This window comes from Dermacentor albipictus, chromosome 1 (genome assembly GCF_038994185.2).
Source record: "Dermacentor albipictus isolate Rhodes 1998 colony chromosome 1, USDA_Dalb.pri_finalv2, whole genome shotgun sequence".
NCBI classification, from domain to species: Eukaryota; Metazoa; Arthropoda; class Arachnida; order Ixodida; family Ixodidae; genus Dermacentor; species Dermacentor albipictus.
The window spans coordinates 193,036,992-193,055,143 of record NC_091821.1 but is presented as its reverse complement, the minus strand read 5'-3'; the positions used below and the strand labels follow the sequence as shown (position 1 = coordinate 193,055,143).

The following is an 18,152-nucleotide window of genomic DNA, read 5'->3' as shown; positions in this document are numbered from 1 at the left end:
CATATGTCACTTCGACTGCATCACTATCATGAAGATGGAATTCCGGTATGTAGAAATCGTATACTTTCTCGCAGTCCAGAACATCGCAAATATGGAACTGTCTTCCTGCCCCGACTGCTACGATTAAAGACCACGGCCTGCTTCTAAATGCGATGTCTAACATATCAAAATGTTCACCTTAATAATATGGCATGACTGCACGGTGTTTCCCTTGTTTTAATATTGTACATGCATATATTTTTTGCGTGTAGATCCAGCTTTTCTGGACACGTACGAACTAGCACCCCAAGCGGCCCCGGCGCGAAGCTAGTGCGTTTTCAATGGAACGAGCGGGTTTTTCGCGAATAACAAAAGCTGCAGGCCGATTATTGAAAAAGGCAGGTGACAGACGTGTTCCGAAAGACAATCCACACGAGCCAAATGCAGTGATCACGCAGTGGCAAGTAAAATTTTTGTTCCCAGAGCGGTTAAAGATTCAGCAATGGAAGCCTATGGAAACGACGAAAATTTGTACTCAATTTTCTAGACAAACACGGTAGCTATGATAAAACTACGGTATCCATCGTAAAAGCCGCGGCAGCGTATGTAGTCTTGAGACTCAGCTTTCGATTTAGGCCTATCTCAACTCTCTACACATGGCGTAACACTGTTCCCAAAAGCTATTTTTGAAACCAAGTCGTGCAAGTTCACGTGGTACATATAAAAAACCCGAGCGTATCAGTTCCGGGAGCGTTGGAAGCCGTGGCCGAGTCTTTTGATCGCTCGCACCTCTTCTTAACGCCACGTAGGACTGAGTTCGGCAATCTTGCACCAGATGGCCGAAACAAAACTCAAGCTTTTGTTTCAGTTTTTTCAGAAGTGCTCTTCAAATATTCTATTTTTACTTCCTAAAACGTAGCAATGGGTTGCTTATTTGTTAAGTCATCGCTTTTATTATCAGATTTTATTCCTTGGACAACATAACAACAAGCATGCACATGTCTCCGTATTACGTTAAAGAAATACTATCGTGCCTTGTAGCAAGGACACACTCAGGAATTCTGGACATTGCACCTTCACCATCCTGTGGAATTTCATGGCAATGCACATGTGTAACTGAATGAGCAAAATTTTAAACAATTTTATTTCTATATAATAGCCGAGTATCAACAAGTTTCAACTCTGCGCCAAGAGGGTAGCCATTTGGAACAACATGTGCATTTAGGGCACTTAGTCAGAACATTGGTGATGCGTTAAAGCAGTGTTTTGATTGGGGATGGGCGGTTATGTCACCTGACAGGATCAAATGGTTTTGCACCCTCTCAACAGAGGGGAGGTTGACTTAAACCGTAAAGCGATTTATTATAGCTGGAGTTTTGAACGGTAATTGCATAGCGAGTGTCATTCAGCCTGTTTGCACGCGCATGTTTTTGTGAGGCAACAAGGAAGAAGAGGGAGTGCATATGGGTGTATACACCTTGAGGGCGCGTGCATGTGTACTTGTATTTGCGTGAGCGCGCGTGTTTGTGTCTCAGTATTTGAATATGCGTGCGCACGAGTGCGCGTATGAGTGTGCAAGCATACGCGCGTTTGTGTGTGTGTGCAGTTCCTTGTGCATGCGTGCCTACATTTTTGTGCGTGTGTGTATGCGTGGGCGCATGTAAATGTGAATGCGGGGGAGCATTTGTCGTATCTCTGTGTGTTTGTGGTTGTGGAAATGTGCGTGCGTGTGTGTGTGTGCGTGCGTGCGGGCGTGCGTGCGTGCGTGCGTCTGTCTGTCTGTCTGTCTGTCTCTGCGCGTGTGCGCGCGTGTGCGTTGTGTGCGTGCGTGTGTGTGTGTGTGTGTGTGTGTGCGTGCGTGCGTGTGCCTGTCTGTCTGTCTGTCTGTGCGCGTGTGCGCGCGTGTGTGTTGTGTGCGTGCGTGTGCGTGTGTGTGTGTGTGCGCGTGTGCGCGTGTGCGCGCGCGTGTGTGTTTGTGTGTGTGTGTGTGTGTGCGTGCGTGTGCGTGTGCGTGTGTGTGTGTGCGTGTGTGTGCGTGTGTGTGCGTGCGTGCGCGTGCGTGTGTGTGTGTGTGTGTGTGCGTGCGTGCGTGCGTGCGTGTGCCTGTCTGTCTGTCTGTCTGTGCGCGTGTGCGCGCGTGTGTGTTGTGTGCGTGCGTGTGCGTGTGTGTGTGTGTGTGCGCGTGTGCGCGTGTGCGCGCGTGTGTGTGTTTGTGTGTGTGTGTGTGCGTGCGTGTGCGTGTGTGTGTGTGTGTGTGCGTGCGTGTGTGTGCGTGCGTGTGCGTGCGTGCGTGTGCGTGCGTGCGTGTGTGTGTGTGTGTGTGTGTGTGTGTGTGTGTGTGTGTGTGTGTGTGTGTGTGTGTGTGTGTGTGTGTAACATTATAAAGGCGGAACGGCTACATGGTCGACAATATGAAGAACAGACAAATCCCGCATATATTACTGCAACATTTTTAAATGGCCATCTTTCTTCACGCACGTGGATAACCGTGACAAGAGACTACTTTGGGAACAAGTACTAGTGCTATAGTCTAGTCTGTAGTCTATAGTCTATAGTCTAATGGCCTGCAAGTACTATATATGTCATACCCAAAGGTGTACCTGGCTGGTGGCCAGTAAATGTGACCTAATATTGCGAGCAGCTTCGGCCATAGCATGCTAACGGACGACGACTTAGAGGCAGTTTGCTCAATTCTTGTGTCGTGACTTTTGATTCAAGGTGCGAAACCAACATATCCATGTATATGTCTTAATACTTAAGCACATCTCGATTTGCAGCTGCTGCAGTAGCCCATGCGTGCGGATAGCAAAGTCGCTAGAGAAATAATTCGGGGCACGTTAACAAAATCGATAGGTCAAAAGCGAAAGCCATCCACGACGGCGTCTCTCTAGACGCTGCGCGATCTTCGGAGGTTAAGAATGTGTGCCGGCTGAAGAAAGGCAAAGGAAAGGCTGCCAAAGTACTTCTGCCGGTTACCCTAGCTTGTTTACTCCGAAGCACCAAAAAGAAAAAGAAAAAAAAAAGAACCGTATCAAAAGCCCGGAATCAATCACCGCTCGTGGCGTATAAACGCTCTTAGGATGGTAAGTCATTTCCAGGCGACGAGCGGCTACGCTTTATCAAGAACACTGATAACGCTGGCGGGACAACCATTGTGGTGAAGTTCAATGCACAGGGGCAGCTTTTCATTATTTTATTTTTTGTTTTGGTGACGTCAACACGGCGTCACCGCGGGAAGTTTGAAAAGTTTAAGGTCAGTACGCCACGTGGTGGCACTCACGCGAACTAAACCCTCGTGTCCAGAAAAGCTGCATATGATTGTATACTAAATAGATTTGATTGCATGATTAGGAAAACCTTGCGTTATACGTTTATAATAGCACAATTCGAGGTTCATTCACTTTTTGTTGCATTTGTTTCCCAATTTCTAAGATTTCATTTATCCATTCATAAAACGAAGATATTGTGAAAAGGGACCAAGTAGAAAAGCTGTTACTCGGCAGCTAAAAGGCACCTTAGTCGCGCTTATGAGAATAGAATTGAAAAAACAAAACACATTGACCTAACATTGAACTTTATATAACTAGTAAACAGTATACTGTACAATAATAAGTTGCCTCTAGAACAACATGAGAAGAATTGCAGACGAAGTCTGTTCATAGTAGATCGGTGTTTTAAAATAGCTAAATATCTATGTGATGACATCGCTAAGAGGTTTGGTAGCTAAGGTTTCTGGCGCTTATTTCTAATTTAGCACGTTTATTGAGTAAAAGTGGTAAAATGATTTTTTTCTCATCATTTTTACACCATAGGTGGTGGTGGTGGTATAGCCACAGGCGGGTTCAGCCTGGCGATCAAGGCTGGCATTTGCTCCACCCGAGCGTCTCTTATAGAAGCACTGTGGTGTTTCACCACATGTCCATCAGACCATGCAGTTTCTCATAAGAATCCGATAAGGAAACGTCAAGTTTCTTTGCGGGCTATGACTGGTCCTTCGGAGAACACAAGGTGTTGCAGGCACGCATGTGGAAGGTCCTTTTGTTGCAGATTTTTTAGGAGAGCGTCTCTTTCGCCTCGGAATTTCGGGCACTACCACAGAAAGTGTTCAATGTCTCCTGTCTCATCGCATGTCGTACAGTTCGGTGAATTTATGCGTCCCGTCTTAAATAACCATGCTGGTGTACTAGAAGTTCCTGTGCTTATTCGATGTAGAAGTGAGGCTTCCTCTCGGCAAATATATCTTGGTCACGCACGGCATATGTGGTGGAACCCAAACCCAAAGTGATTTAGAATGTCATATTTCTTAACTCGATTGCTCTTTGGGCCCTAAATTTTTTTAGGATGATAGAGCGTTGCGTATGCAAGAGCATCAGCTTTTTCGTCGCCAGCAATGCCAATGTAGGAGGGAAGCTTTTGTTGCCTAGTTCTTTCACGAGGGCTAGTGATTTTCGTGGGAACTTGATGGTCCATAAATAGTTCTGAAGATAGGAGGCCTCCGTCGGGAAGTGCATTCCTAGTAGAATACATTCTATTCCTTAATAATTCAAAGAGTGAAATGTCTTGCATAAGCGTATATTGTTATTTTTTTAATATAGTGAGTATGCTCTGCAGAGAATTATGTATTCCGATCACATAAACAGCGTAAACAGATCGGTGGTGTGCCCCGAGGTCGGTTTATTAACAATTATTAGCAATACATTTTTCTTTGTCTAAAGGACGTGTCAACTTTGTTTCTGTCATTGCCTCGACAACAAATGCACATAATTCATGTATGATGCAAATCATTTAAGTTAACAATTTTACTGACTCTGGAAAAATTGCGGTTTTGATTGAATACTCTGTTACAGAGATGAGAGAGAGAGAGCGATAATAATAAGGAAAAACAGGGAGACGGCTACCTGGTTTACTACCCTACAGTTAAAGAGCTGAGTTCCGTCGCACGTAGCTGACATGATCATACCATTGAAGTGTTAATTAGAACTGGAAGCCGACTACCTTAGCACTGCCTACCAACTCAAATTCGACTAACCTACACTTGAAATCGTTCCCAATGGGTACATGCGTGGCCCCAGCGTGGAAAAGGACGGCCTTTGTTTTGTTTCATTACATAATTTTTCAGTTGGTGGCCTCTTGTCGGTATACTTAGCTAGGATAGCAATATACTTATGATATACTTAGGATATACTTAGTATGGGAATAGGAAAACATCGTTTTGTAATATTTGATTTGAATCTGTAACCGCGCATCTCAGTAATATCGTGTAGATCTTGATGGTACCATAAACACACAAAAAAGGTGACATGCAAACGGTATCAGATTTACGGTTTTGTTGATTCATTCACGGGTGCGTAACATCATACAGCGGCAGTGGTGCCATGGCAGCGGGCTCCGGTTTAACTTCGACTGCATGGTGTTCTTCAACGCGTACTGAAAGCGCTGTACACGTGCGCTTCTACATTCCACGCCGATCGCAATTCGGAGGCGGTCAAGAACCAAGCCCACAATATCGTGCTCAGCATCACAATGCCATAGCCACGGAGCCACCACGGCTGGTGGCGAGAACCCCAAAAGGATAGAAAAAAAAAGTGCATACGCGAAGAGGGAACGTGTGGCAGCGCGTAACGGTAAAAAAGATCAACCTTTGCCATAGCACAGGGCCTACAACAGTCGTTTACCTTGAGGAACTTACTTCAGTACTACTTATTACGAGTTGTAAGTCCCATGATATAAAGGTAGACGCACACACGTGGTATGTCTGATTCAATGCATTCTTTGATGCCGACCGTTTTTCTGGACTACTTAATTTCTGCGAGATGGTCCACGCAAGCAAAACGAGATAATGCCACAGAAAAAGAAAGAAAGAAACGGTTGGTCTGATGCTTTTCTTTTTGTTCTCCTAACTCACTTACTGCGAATTACAATCATGTGCTTTCGACCCTTCGCTGCGCTGAGAAACGCCCACGTGATTTGGAGAAGATCCCCTCCCCCCCTATCTCTCCCCGTTTTTCTGGAAAACTGCTATTGCAGATGCGCAAGAAGGGACGCGCACTGTCCGCAGTGCCGTTCGTTAGCAAGCAGGACATTCGTGGCGCGCCCGCTTATAGGGCCCCTCACCAAGCCCCACAGCAAATTTTAGTTATACGCCGGAAGTTGTTACGTGCCCTCTAGGGAGCGTTCTGCCGCAAACATTTTTCAAAGCGCATCATTAATAGCCGAGATAGAAATATTTCAGTGTCGCGAACCCACGATTTCAGGAGGCGAGCTTTACCGCAAACACAGACGCTCTCTTCACTTGTCCCGTCTAGCATCCGCAAGCGAAATTCCTTTCCTGCGTTGTCCCATACCGGACCTCGAGGATCGCCTGACGCATACGTCACGTGCCCCGCCTTCATTTTCTTTTCTCCTCGCTTTTCGGCGGCGCGGCGCACTTACGCTGACGGCATCGCGTGCGAGCTGTTGTGATTGCCTCGTTTCGCGCAGCGCACGATTTTGAGCGCTGTGCACGAGGAAACCTGACTAGCGGTATAAGTCTGTGCTACACGAATACTGAGGCATACACAAGCGGATCACAGAGCATGATTCCGCGCTGGAACACGGTAGAAAATGACACAGTTTCGGTGTCTGGCGCGCGACTGCACGACGTGGGAACAAGCAGACGAAACGGAAGTACATCTCTCTTGCTACGGTGCAAAGTAAAACAAAAATATGCGGACATACGGTTTATGTGTTTTATTATTTCTCTAAACTTCAATTCATCCATTCTAGCAACATATTACACAAATAACAGATGTTGGCTTCACCAATTCTCGAAGTCACGTGTCACCACAAGCGACGTCGGAGCGCGAACACGTGTACGTAGGCGAACTAGCGCGTGTACATCTTCCTCCAGCTTGGAGCGCGGCGGCCGCGAGGAGAAGGGAAAACTGCGTTCGGTTTGAAATTTCCGGTTTTTCCGCAGCGCGTAGCGATGTAATACTTTGCAGACGCCATCGTTATCACGCGGTGTATGCTCTGTGTTTGTCAGATCAGAATGGCCAGACCTGGTGAGGGGCGCTTTAACAAGCCCTCAGCAAGCTGCCTTTACTTCTGACAAAGATTTTCTGTCAATTGGCATTTGCTTCCCCAATTAAAGGATATCGCTGAAGGCGAAGGAAGAGGGCGGCACATTGCGCGCGCATCAACGCTACAGGCACCGCGCCTACTAGGGTGCACCACATGAGCCTGTCTGAAAACCGTCGGCGTCTCTCAGTCTCCCAAATGCTGTCATCTATTTGTTTGTGCAAAGCGCGTGAGGCGTAGTGGTTTGAATTTTATGCTTAAAAACTCAATATCGTTAGTTCGATTCGAGGTAGAGGCTCTTTTTCTTACACCATTACACCATATCAACCTATGCCTGAACCGAAGCGTAATAAATGAACAAACAATATCGGCGCATTTGTTAGCTCATAGCTGTTTCCCTAGGGAGGGGGGGGGGGTGCATTAAACAAATAAGCAGTAATATTCAGCAAAGGCTAAAGTAATCCAGTGCTTACTACGCCGTGTAAGTCCGTAAATGCAGGGGAGAAAGCATGCAAGTATTAGCACATGCTATAATAATCTCAAATACAAAAAATTAAATCTCTGGAGGACTTCATTTTCCGCAATGGATGGTGATAAGGAGGGCGCAGGAAAAGCAGCAAAACGATCGATTGCGGGAACAACGGCAGGGTGCCCCGCTCAGCTGTCGAGGGGGTGCATACCCAGTGGTGTAGACTAAAGGATGCGAGGATGTCTGTTTGCTCAGAGATCAGTGGGAATCACCCGGACAATGAAGCGGGGATCGCGCTGGGGCGCGATGACAGTGACGCGTGGGCCATCTCTCATCTTTACTAACAAGCGGCCGTAACGGGCAGATGGACTGTTCACACTCATGGACATTCCTGGCATTACAAGGACAGCGCCAACAACTGCTCACAGCAGATGTGGATCCCGTTAGCTGAATATTGTAAATGAGTATTGCAAATAGTGTAAATGAGACGCAAATTTAACAGGGCATTGGGCTGGACCCTGTAAGAATTTCATGGACTGCGGGGCAAACATCATCGCTCGACTGTATTTCGTTTGCGTTAAGGTTGTCTCCACGATTGCATTTTCGATTGTCTTATAATCAGTGCTATAATTCTCTTTACGAGTGACGTGCAGTTTTCACTATAGGTAATTAACATTTCTAGCGTAATTTCGTCAAGGTAAATGTAGTTTCTAGTGTGCTATATATAGGGTTGGTTTGCTGTGACGTGATACTGTTAGGTCAGATACTCATCGAAAAACCATTCGCGAGCTATACAGAAATGCAAGCGGCAATTCAGGCGGACGAACGCGATATACAGGGCAACGTAGAGAAAAGAATGGTGAGGATAGGCATATCCACAGAGAAGTACGACACATATCTTAATACATTTAACGATTCTACAGCCGTTGTGTCACAGTATGACATACCCATCCTGAAGAATCGGCCAAGAATGGGCACATACCAAGTGGAATATTTCTCATGGCTCTAAAAGTTGTTTGCCCAATTTGAAAGATGTTAAGGAAATGACATAATCTGTTGAGTATCACGCGCTATTCCATTAAGAGGTCTTTGTACTTTAGAGATACCTGTGAGGCGACATTATATCCACAAGTTTTATTTCGTGACCTAATGTTTTATTAAGCAGAACCCAGGTACGCTCGCTGGCACTTTTTTGTGGGTCAATTCCATTCTGATATAAGCCGGAAACTTTCGCTATAACAAATGACCAACAAGAGCGCGCCTCATCTGATTTCGAACCACGCGCTGACGTTCCAATCGACTACACCGTCAAGTGATGGCAAAGCGAGGGAGCTAATAGAGCTAATAGAGTTGCCTCAAGAGGCAACGGTTGCGGATCATGATACAGGAATAAACGAACACCGAGGACGAAGCAGCTAAGAGAACCCGGCCGTATAAAGTGAAACACGGGACAGGGAAAAGCAGCTTGCACGAGCGGTAGTTCTCGAGTGTTGCAGAAAGGAGAATGATGGTATTTACTCATGTAGCATCGCATTCGAGATTGAAGCAAGAGGGCAGCACTATAGAAAGGAGTACAAGTGCCGTAACAGAGGCGCGGATCTTCTAGTAACAAAAAAGTTAACGTTGGCGCCAGAGACTGTCACGGGACGTGGGAACGCAGCTGTTAGTCGGGTAGTCAACAAAAGGCACTACTGCGTGTGTCAACAGACAGCGGCGTAAATGATGCTTCTGTCGGTAGCGCCTTTGCAGTTCCAGCAAAAATCAGTTTTTTTTTTTGGTTTTCAAACAGTACTAAAAGACCCATAACACAAAACGTAACAAGCAACGTGCCTAATTACAGGAACCGTTTTCTTGCGCTCCGCAGTGACTTTGCTGAGAAGCTTGCGTAAATCATGAAAGGCGGAGGTATAGTATCATAGAGGCATGGGTGACAAAGTTGCAAAGCCCATTCTTACCTAAGTCTACAAAAGGCGTGTGAACACTGGGAAAGCCTTACGATATGATCAAAAGTAACTGCACAGCTTGGTATACCGTTTTAGAAGCACATGAAAGACAGTAAATCACAGTCCGCAAAAGTAAAGTCTGTGCACTTGTGGTTGTGCGTTGTGTAGTTGTTATGCACACCATTAGGAAATTATGTTTTACATAGGAACGCAGCTATACTATTTACAGTTATACACTATATACTATGTTCACAGCTAAGAGCACAGGGGTTTTATTTGTACGTCCGTTAACTTGATCTACTCCATCGTTTCCGACTGCACTTTCTTATCTCTTAAGCCGCACCCCACTACTCGCTCATGTCTAAAACCAGCAACGCGCAAGAAGAAGAAAAGTTTGCCACACTATATATTTACATTGTAATGCGAAGCTCGTTTTTGTCGAGAAGCAAGATCTGCTAGCTATTCTTGTGCGGTGCTAATCCCGGTTCTATTGTTTAGCATCTTCGAGGGCTGAATACTGTTAAACTCCTTGGCTGGGCGCAGTAACGCCCTGCATGGGTATACGGCCGTGTAGCCAGCATTTCCGCCAGGTTTTGGCGAGGCGATGCGCTTTCTGTTTGTACCTCTTCCGCTTCTTGGGGCCTTCACCGCAAAGCAGGACGGGGACCCGCAACCGCACAAGTGCCGCCTGCTGCTCGAGGAGGACGCGTTCGCACGTGCGGTGCCGCCCATAGAAGAGACGTCCGCTCGCTCCCTCTCTCTCCTGGCGAGGTTCGTGGCCAACTAAATGCTCGACAGTCCTTTAGTACCGCGACGGGAGTACAAGCGCTACCGGAGGAACAGTGTGTAAAAATACGCAGCGATAAAGGCCAGGGTACGCCCTTTGACACATCGCACCCCTCGGCCGCTTGTCGAGGAGAAGAGGGCACTTATTAATTCTCGCGTTCCAATCAATAGGCGTTCGAAGGTTGCGCACACGTAAAAGATGACTTACGAGCTTCCGATGGCAACAACGGTCAAAGAGGCCCCCGTCTGAAGTACGTGATTAATAGGTTCAAATTTCATATTCTTTCGCAACACTTGTATCATGACGCCATCAATGATCACGGCTCAAAGGAGCCCACCTCCCTCCCTCTCGCGCAGCGGCTGGTCGCGGGGGTTCCGCCGCGCGCGTATCCCGCCAGGCTTAATAGAACGGAACAAAAAAGGTAGCAGAAGGGTGCCGGCGGCAGCAGCAGCAGCAGCAGCGCGAGCACTTTTTGTCGCTTGCTTCTTTTCCGACCATTTCCTACGCCGGGGGGAGGGACCCCGCCGACGCCGCGCGTGAAAGCTGTTGCAACTCCCTTCGCTGCAGCGGGGGAGCCGGGGGCTCGCAGATCTCGCGCGGGATGAAAAGCCGCCCGCAGGGGGAAGCCCCTTTGTTGAAGCCCCGTCTTCCCCATCGCCTCCGAAGGAAGACGAGACTCCGCTCCACAAGCGTTGCCGCTGGAACAATGAGGCGATGAAGACGCGTCGTTGGACGCAGCGCGATGCCGCTCGACGCGTGCGGGCAATCCAATTGGCCATCGAGGAATTGCTTTATCTCACTTCAGTAGGCTTGGACAGTGAATAATGCAGGGAATGTTTCTGTGCGGTGATGTTCTAAAAAAAAACTAAAAAAATGTACTCCCCAATTTACGTAGTTCATTGTTCCAAGATAAGGCCTTATGGCGTTAGGAAACGTCACCGCCGAGTTGCGTGCTTACAAAGGGCCATTCTTTGCCTTGGTCAAGCACAACAGCTATACAACTCGTTACACAACCGTTAGCTTCTAATGTGCGCATTGCCTTTACATGCACGAACGGCTCTCATTCTGAAGAGGTCGAGTCAAACAGCAGAAAGCACAGAAAGAAAATTAAATTCTGGAATTTTAGGTGCCAAAACCACGATATCTTTATGAGGCACCGCCATAGTGGCGGACTCCGGATTAATTTTGACCCCCTGGGGTTTGTTATAACTTGTAATACTCCCATGGCTAATTCCCTATAGTGGTTATGTGCGGCGAGTTCGAAGAGCCACAACAACAACGACTCGTAGAACGGTGTGCAAACTATACGCGGGTGTGACATATTGACGCTGAACACCGCTCAAGGCAACTGCTGCCTTGAAGAAGAAGCAGCGCCCTGGCAGCCACAAAGCCTGTCTTGCACGCGGGAAATTCTTAAGGGTGTTCTATTCCGCCTACTGAGGCAAGCGCCCGTAGCCTATAGACCACTGTCCCTCCACATGGGATGCACTCAGTCTAGGTACCCATAAATGCTGCATAGACCCAGTACCATGAACATATCATACGGAGGACCGCCAGTAACCATAAACGGTAGAAATCTAATTGCGCGTAGCGTGATGTCAATATCATGTTGAAGCGCCCGTTGGAGGCGGTTTCCCAAGAATATAGCATCTCTACAGTCTATGTAACAGGGATCTATGATCTCGGAACGTGGACAGAGTTCGGTGACCACGGCACAAAGTAGCCCTTTATAGTTTAACTAGGTTTTAACAGGAACTGTTTCTGAACGCAATTTAAAGAAAAATGTTTTAACTCCAGGGGGTATACAACACGTTCTACGGACCTTCCTGAGAATGCCGACGTAACTAAGGTGCCCGATACAAAGGATCTGGGAAACTGGGTACACTAGTGCAGCAGAAATTACTTTACCACTCGCAGTGAAAATGTACTCCAGGCTGAGTTTGGCTTTCAAGAAATGAGTCAGTGACCTCCTTGAGAAAGTCCCAAACGTCTACAACATCCTGGCTTTTATCGTGAAAGTGCCGCAGATGTGGGAAATGTTTACGGTACGCAGGAAATTCCGCCGGTCTAGATACACTTCTTGGACGCATGTGTGTTTACCTGATTTTTGACTGTGTAGCGATGTTCTCTGTGTAATATATTTGCAGTTTTGTTTTTCATGAAATAAAGAGAAGAAGAAGCTAAAATACTTTCTGGATTTTTGTTTCTTGGCCTAATGGTTACAGCTAGTATCGAGATTCTGTGCCAGAGGTCCTGTGTTCGAATGTGGCTGTCGGTGGATTTTATTTGTTCATATATATACTGGACAACACAACGACGGCGAAAATTTTCCTAGAGTGTCCATATTATTGCGATAGCAATAATATACGAAACATAAGGCTGACAGTCACTACGAAAACCTTACAATTTACTTTACTTTCGGATACATTTATTTATTTATTTATTTATTTATTTATTTATTTATTTATTTATTTATTTATTTATTCGTACCTCGAATACGCCATTTGGGGTTTTACATGAGGGGTGGGCATATTTAGATCATATTTTCAATGAATACCTTGAACGATGAATGACTGGAGTGGTGCACCACTTCAGCAGGTAAATGATTCCTGTCTTTCGCTGTTTGAACGAAGAAAGATTTAAGATGAGCGGTGGTGCGAGCTGGAGGGGGATAAACAGCCTTTGAATGGTTATGACGGGATGAAGTTCGATGCGCAGGCGTGATGTCGGTCTGGTGAAGCAGCGAGTGATAAAATTTGCAAAAGAGGCACAGTCTTGCTGTTTTGCGGAGGTGCTCAAGGGTTTGAAGGCTCAGAGACGACTTACGTTTAGTAACGCTGGTGTGGTAAGAGTAGTCAGAATGAATGAACCTTGTTGCACGATTCTGTATGGATTCCAGTGCTGTTGTCAGGTTAGATTGGTGTGGGTCCCACACTCAGCATGCGTATTCCAGTTTGGGTCGAACGATTGTTAAATATGCGAGTAGTTTTACTGAAGGGGGGACAAGACGTAGATTACGGCGCAGGTAGCATAGTACACGATTGGCATCATTGCAAATGCTGCAAATGTGCGAGGACCAACCGAGGTTATTGGACAAGTTAATACCTAAGTACTTATAAGAAGTCACAGCACATATTTCCGAACCGGCGATAACGTAATTAGCTGAAATAAATTATTGGCGACGATGGAAAATAAGTAGCGACGTTTTTTTGACGCTGAGGGACATTAGCCAATTATTGCACCAAGTTTAAATGACGTTAAGGTCGGACTGGAGAGCACGAGAATCAGCGTCGTTAGTAATAGGACGATAGATTACGCAATCGTCAGCGAATAAACGAATTTTGGAAGAACAACCTCTCGGTAAGTCGTTAATGTATATTAAGAAGAGTAGTGGCCCGAGGACTGTGCCTTGTGGCACGTTGGAGATAACGGGTGATAAATTAGACGAGCATTGCATGGTTAGCGTAAACGAACTGTTGACGGTTAGTCAGAAAGTTGCGTATCCATTGGAGAACACAAGGGTTAAGATTACGACATGCTAGTTTTAGGAAGAGCCGTTCATGAGGAACCTTGTCGAAAGCCTTTTGGAAATCTATAGGAAGAAGGCATCTATGGGTATGTTTTGATCAAGATGCGAGTTGATGTCATTAACGAAGAGAGCTAATTGAGTCTAGCAGGACATGCCTCTCTGAAAATCATGTTGATTAGGATTAAAGGAATTAGCGGATGTTAGACAGTTTACAATATGAGTATAAATTATATGCTCCAATAGTTTGGAACAAACACTGATGAGGGAAATAGTACGGTAATTGTGACACGATGACGATGGTCTTTTTTTAATGCTTTATCTTACCTATTTTCCAGTCTTGTGGCACCACTCCAGATGATAATGACTGCTGAAATATATGGCATAAAAATACACTAGAGATGTCTGCAGTGTTCTTAAGCATATTGGAAATGATTCCATCGATACCGGCCGAGGATGTTAATTTGAGGGATTCAATTAGCTTGGTGATACCATGTGCTTCGATTGTTATGTCTGGCATCGTTGGGTTGTTGAGGTAAGGTCAGTCTGGGAGGTCAGTGTTAAGTTCAGAAGTGAACACAGAAGAGAAGACAGAGTTTAGTACTTCAGATACCTTATGGTCGGCAACACGACTATTGTCGTTATCATATGATAATAATGGTTTACGGTTATTTGGGCTAATGTATTTCCAGAATTGTTGGGGATTGTTTTGCAGCATGTTAGGGAGTGTTGTTGAGTAGAAGGTACGTTTAGATGTTGCGGCCAAAGAATCAAACGCCTTTTCAGTGACGTAATATTTTTCCCATGGCAGGAGCGATATTGGAATGCTTGGCTTTACGAAACAATCTTTTCTGTTTATTGTTTAGTCGTTTTAATGTATTGTTGAACCTTGGGGACGAAGGTCGCTCTGTTAAGAAGATAGTTCGTAAGTCTGAGTGAGTTCGATCATCTTATTTTTAAGAAGCGTCCAGTTGGTGTCTACTGTGCGCTTCGGGAAATATATAATGTACCAGCTGTAAAACTCGGTTAATGCATTGTTGATGGTGATGTAATCACCTTTATTGTAAAGTGTTATTTTCTTTCTTGTTTTTTTTGCACTGAGGTAGCTGCCAGGATAATTCTGCATGCGGTACTGAGTGATCACTTAGTTCCGGTAGATGTGTTACAGAAGAAATTCTAATGAATTGAAGGAATTCTAATGAATACTTGTTTATCTTTAAATGTGTTCTGTTTCTGTTAACCCGCTAAATAGACCATTTCAGTCCATAAGTACAGCAGTGTAGAACATATCAGCAAATCATTTATTTTCCCGGCACTTTAGAATATCGCTCAAGAAATGAGATGGCCTGTCCGAACTTGAAATTTCAGCTGCTGCAGTGGTGCTATGCAGTAAAACAGCTACTATTTGCCGTGTCCAGGGGACGTCACGAATCGCAGAAAACAGTACATAGAAAGAGAAAGAGCGAGCTGAATGCCGCGTTCTGAGCTGCACTCATAAAACCGGCCGTAGCCAGTTTGAGTGCGCTAGAAAGAGATGCATCATTGATTGAGAAGCAGTGCTGCAAACTACGCAGGGACAAAACGAAACACGAAAACGGGGCGCCCTGCCCTTGTGTTTCTTTGAGTCGCGGTGTTGTGTACAGCGGTGCTCGGCGAAGATGACCGCGAACAAACTCGCCTGACGTCATGCTCAAACGAAAAAAGAAAGAAGGATACCCTATACATAGGCAGGCAGGTTTTATTATTCAAAAGGAAAGAAAGTATTGCTAGTGGGAAGGCCACGGGGGCATCGTAATTTTGTGACCTCTCGGTGGACCCGCAGACTGTTCCGCGGCCAAGCAGATGTGAAAAGCATGAATGAAGAAAGGGAAGACAACGGGGGAAAGAAAAAAAAAAGTGGGCAGAAACCATTGACGAAGATTTACACAAAAAAGCGTTTGTGTGTGCCCACTCTCTTGTCCTCATCGTCAATGTCGTCAATGTCGTCAATGCGCTTAAAACAATCTGAAGTATGTCTCCAACAAGGCCGTACGTCAACGCTTGTCAAGGGCACGTAAACCTTCAGACGCCCCGAAGTTCTCGCGCGACAGCACTTGCATCTCAAGAAGCAATAAGCCGGATAACGCGACCCACGACTCGGTTGCGCACGAGGGGCTTTGTATCGGCCAAGTCTTACCAAACCCAATCGCCAGCCACCGACCACGAGCACGGGCGAAAGAGCCTAAGAAAGCTATTCGCTGTAAAACCAGCATACAATGCGATGCCATCTCACGGCCTGCGCGGTGGAGATTAGTAGTTTACGGAGGGCCAATGATGAAGATAAAAGCAAAACATCGTGGGTTGTGCATTAGCAATATGGGAGAAAAGACATTTTGCTGCTTCTTGAAATAAGTATCGCGGGATCCGCATAAGGGACCTAAATTTTCTGATAAGTTGTATCGTGTTGATATACGTATAAACAGTCGCTCGTAAAGAGGGAGCGTTCTGAGCTTCCATAAGAACAATCCTAACACAGACATTGCCAGTGAGAATACCATAGGTGAGCTGGCGTGTCAACCTAGCCAAGTGCATACGCCTAACGGAGCACCGGCAAAAGCATCGCTGCGGCTGGGAGGGGGTGCTCCAGCACCCAGAAGCCTCGCAGAGGTAGCGCGCCGTTCCCTCGAGGGGAGGGGGGGGGGAGGGCTGAATGCACAAGAGAAAGGTTTCTAATTATCGAAAGCGCAGACCATTCAGCTGCGATTTCTAATTACAAATCGCCCAGCCTTCTCGGTGTGTCTCTCTGGAACATTCCTCGTGCCGGGGGGAAGGCGCACGCGCTGAGCTCTTTTCAATACAGCCGCCCCCTTCCACCCCTCACACCGAGTGACGGCAGGGACCCGGGCTCCTTTATCGGGACGCCTTCCTCGCGGCAAATCCTGCCCTCTCTAAAGCCGGGGAAAATTGAACTCCTCCCAATTGCAGCCTAATGTCGGCTCCATGTCCGACGAATGCAATTAATTTTCGGATCACAGGGCTATGGGCTGTTCACACGACCCTCAGTCGTCTCTAGCGCTGCGGCCGGTGAATGAAACGATGCGCCGAAGGCCAACCCCCGCCCCCCGTGACCGGGCGCTCGGAGCCTGTCGTTCCACTCGAGTTGCATCTTTACTTTTCTTACTTTTCTTCTCCCGCTGCTCGATTGCAGAGCATCTGGCAGCGTCTGCGCAGCGACCCTTCAAAGCCCTCCAAATCCCCGTTCGTCACTAACATACAGAAGTAGGATTCTACCCTACGGCACAGCGTAGGTGTTGTACTTTGTCTCTTTACTATAGAAGAAAAGCTATGAGGGGAATCGTACGTAGATTTCCGGTAATCTAGATGTCTCGGAGGGCGCTTCGAAGCGAGCATGATGGCACAGAATATACTACCGTTCACTTCAGACATTTGTATACAGTATAGTTAGTCGTAAATAGCTGGAATAACGAGCTCTATCAACCCGGAAGGAAATGGTCTTTTTGTCGATTTGTGCATGTTTCTTACTGTGCATAATTTTATTCTCAAGAACGATATTGTTAGAGGCTCGTCATGACATGCTGACGGCACTTGCAGCAGAGGGAAAAAGGTTTTAGCACAATGTTATATTATTTTCATCATAGGATTGTCAGGGCCGTTTTGATGCTGCTTTTGCTCTTTCTCATAACTTCTTTGTTCCCTCCATAGACTGCAAAAATTATTTCGAGTACCAGGTTTCGAAAATACAATGGCGTGAAACATTGGCGCCGCCTCGAAAAAAACTGTCGAATTGTGCGACGATCTTTGAAAGTTGTAGCGCGTAGCATCGCGTTATTGTGCGAATTTTCCTCACTTTTTTTTTCACCTTTTATTCCCTTTAACCCTTTCCCCAGCACACGGTAGCCAACCGGTACTTACACTGGCTAATGTCCCTGTCTTTCCTCCCCTTTCGTCTCTCTCTCACAGCATTCACGTGAACGAGGAATGGTACATGTTGGTACAGTCAGCACCACTTGTCTTCGTTCGAACTGATCGTATAAATGCGACTGTTGCCAGTAGGTCGCCGTCTTTCTTCTACTAAGTCCCATGAAATATTCTGCAACAACGAGCTCGCGAATGGGCGAACTTGAGTGCTTCGCGGCAGGCACTCCAATCCCCGAGGTCGCCGTGCCTTGCTAGCCAATTACAAATAATAATGACTAGCCAATTAAACATATTAAATATCTGCAGACAATAACCTTTAGCGCCGAGCCGCTGTGGTGTGCTGCAGTCGTTGCCCGCCCACTGTGGTATAGTCAACAACGTAATTAGCAGACTGTTTTGCTGGACCTAGTTGCTCGTCCGAACTCATCGTCATGCCACTCTCAAGAAGCGATGCATGCAGCTATTCTTGCG

General features: G+C 46.3%; 1 long non-coding RNA gene across 1 annotated transcript in view; it reads right to left on the bottom strand.

Moving 5' to 3' along the window:
* The window catches only part of LOC135897970 (uncharacterized), a 111,573-nt gene that overhangs the window by 55,373 nt on the left and 38,048 nt on the right, over nucleotides 1-18,152 (bottom strand). The gene's annotated exons all lie outside the window — the stretch shown is intronic.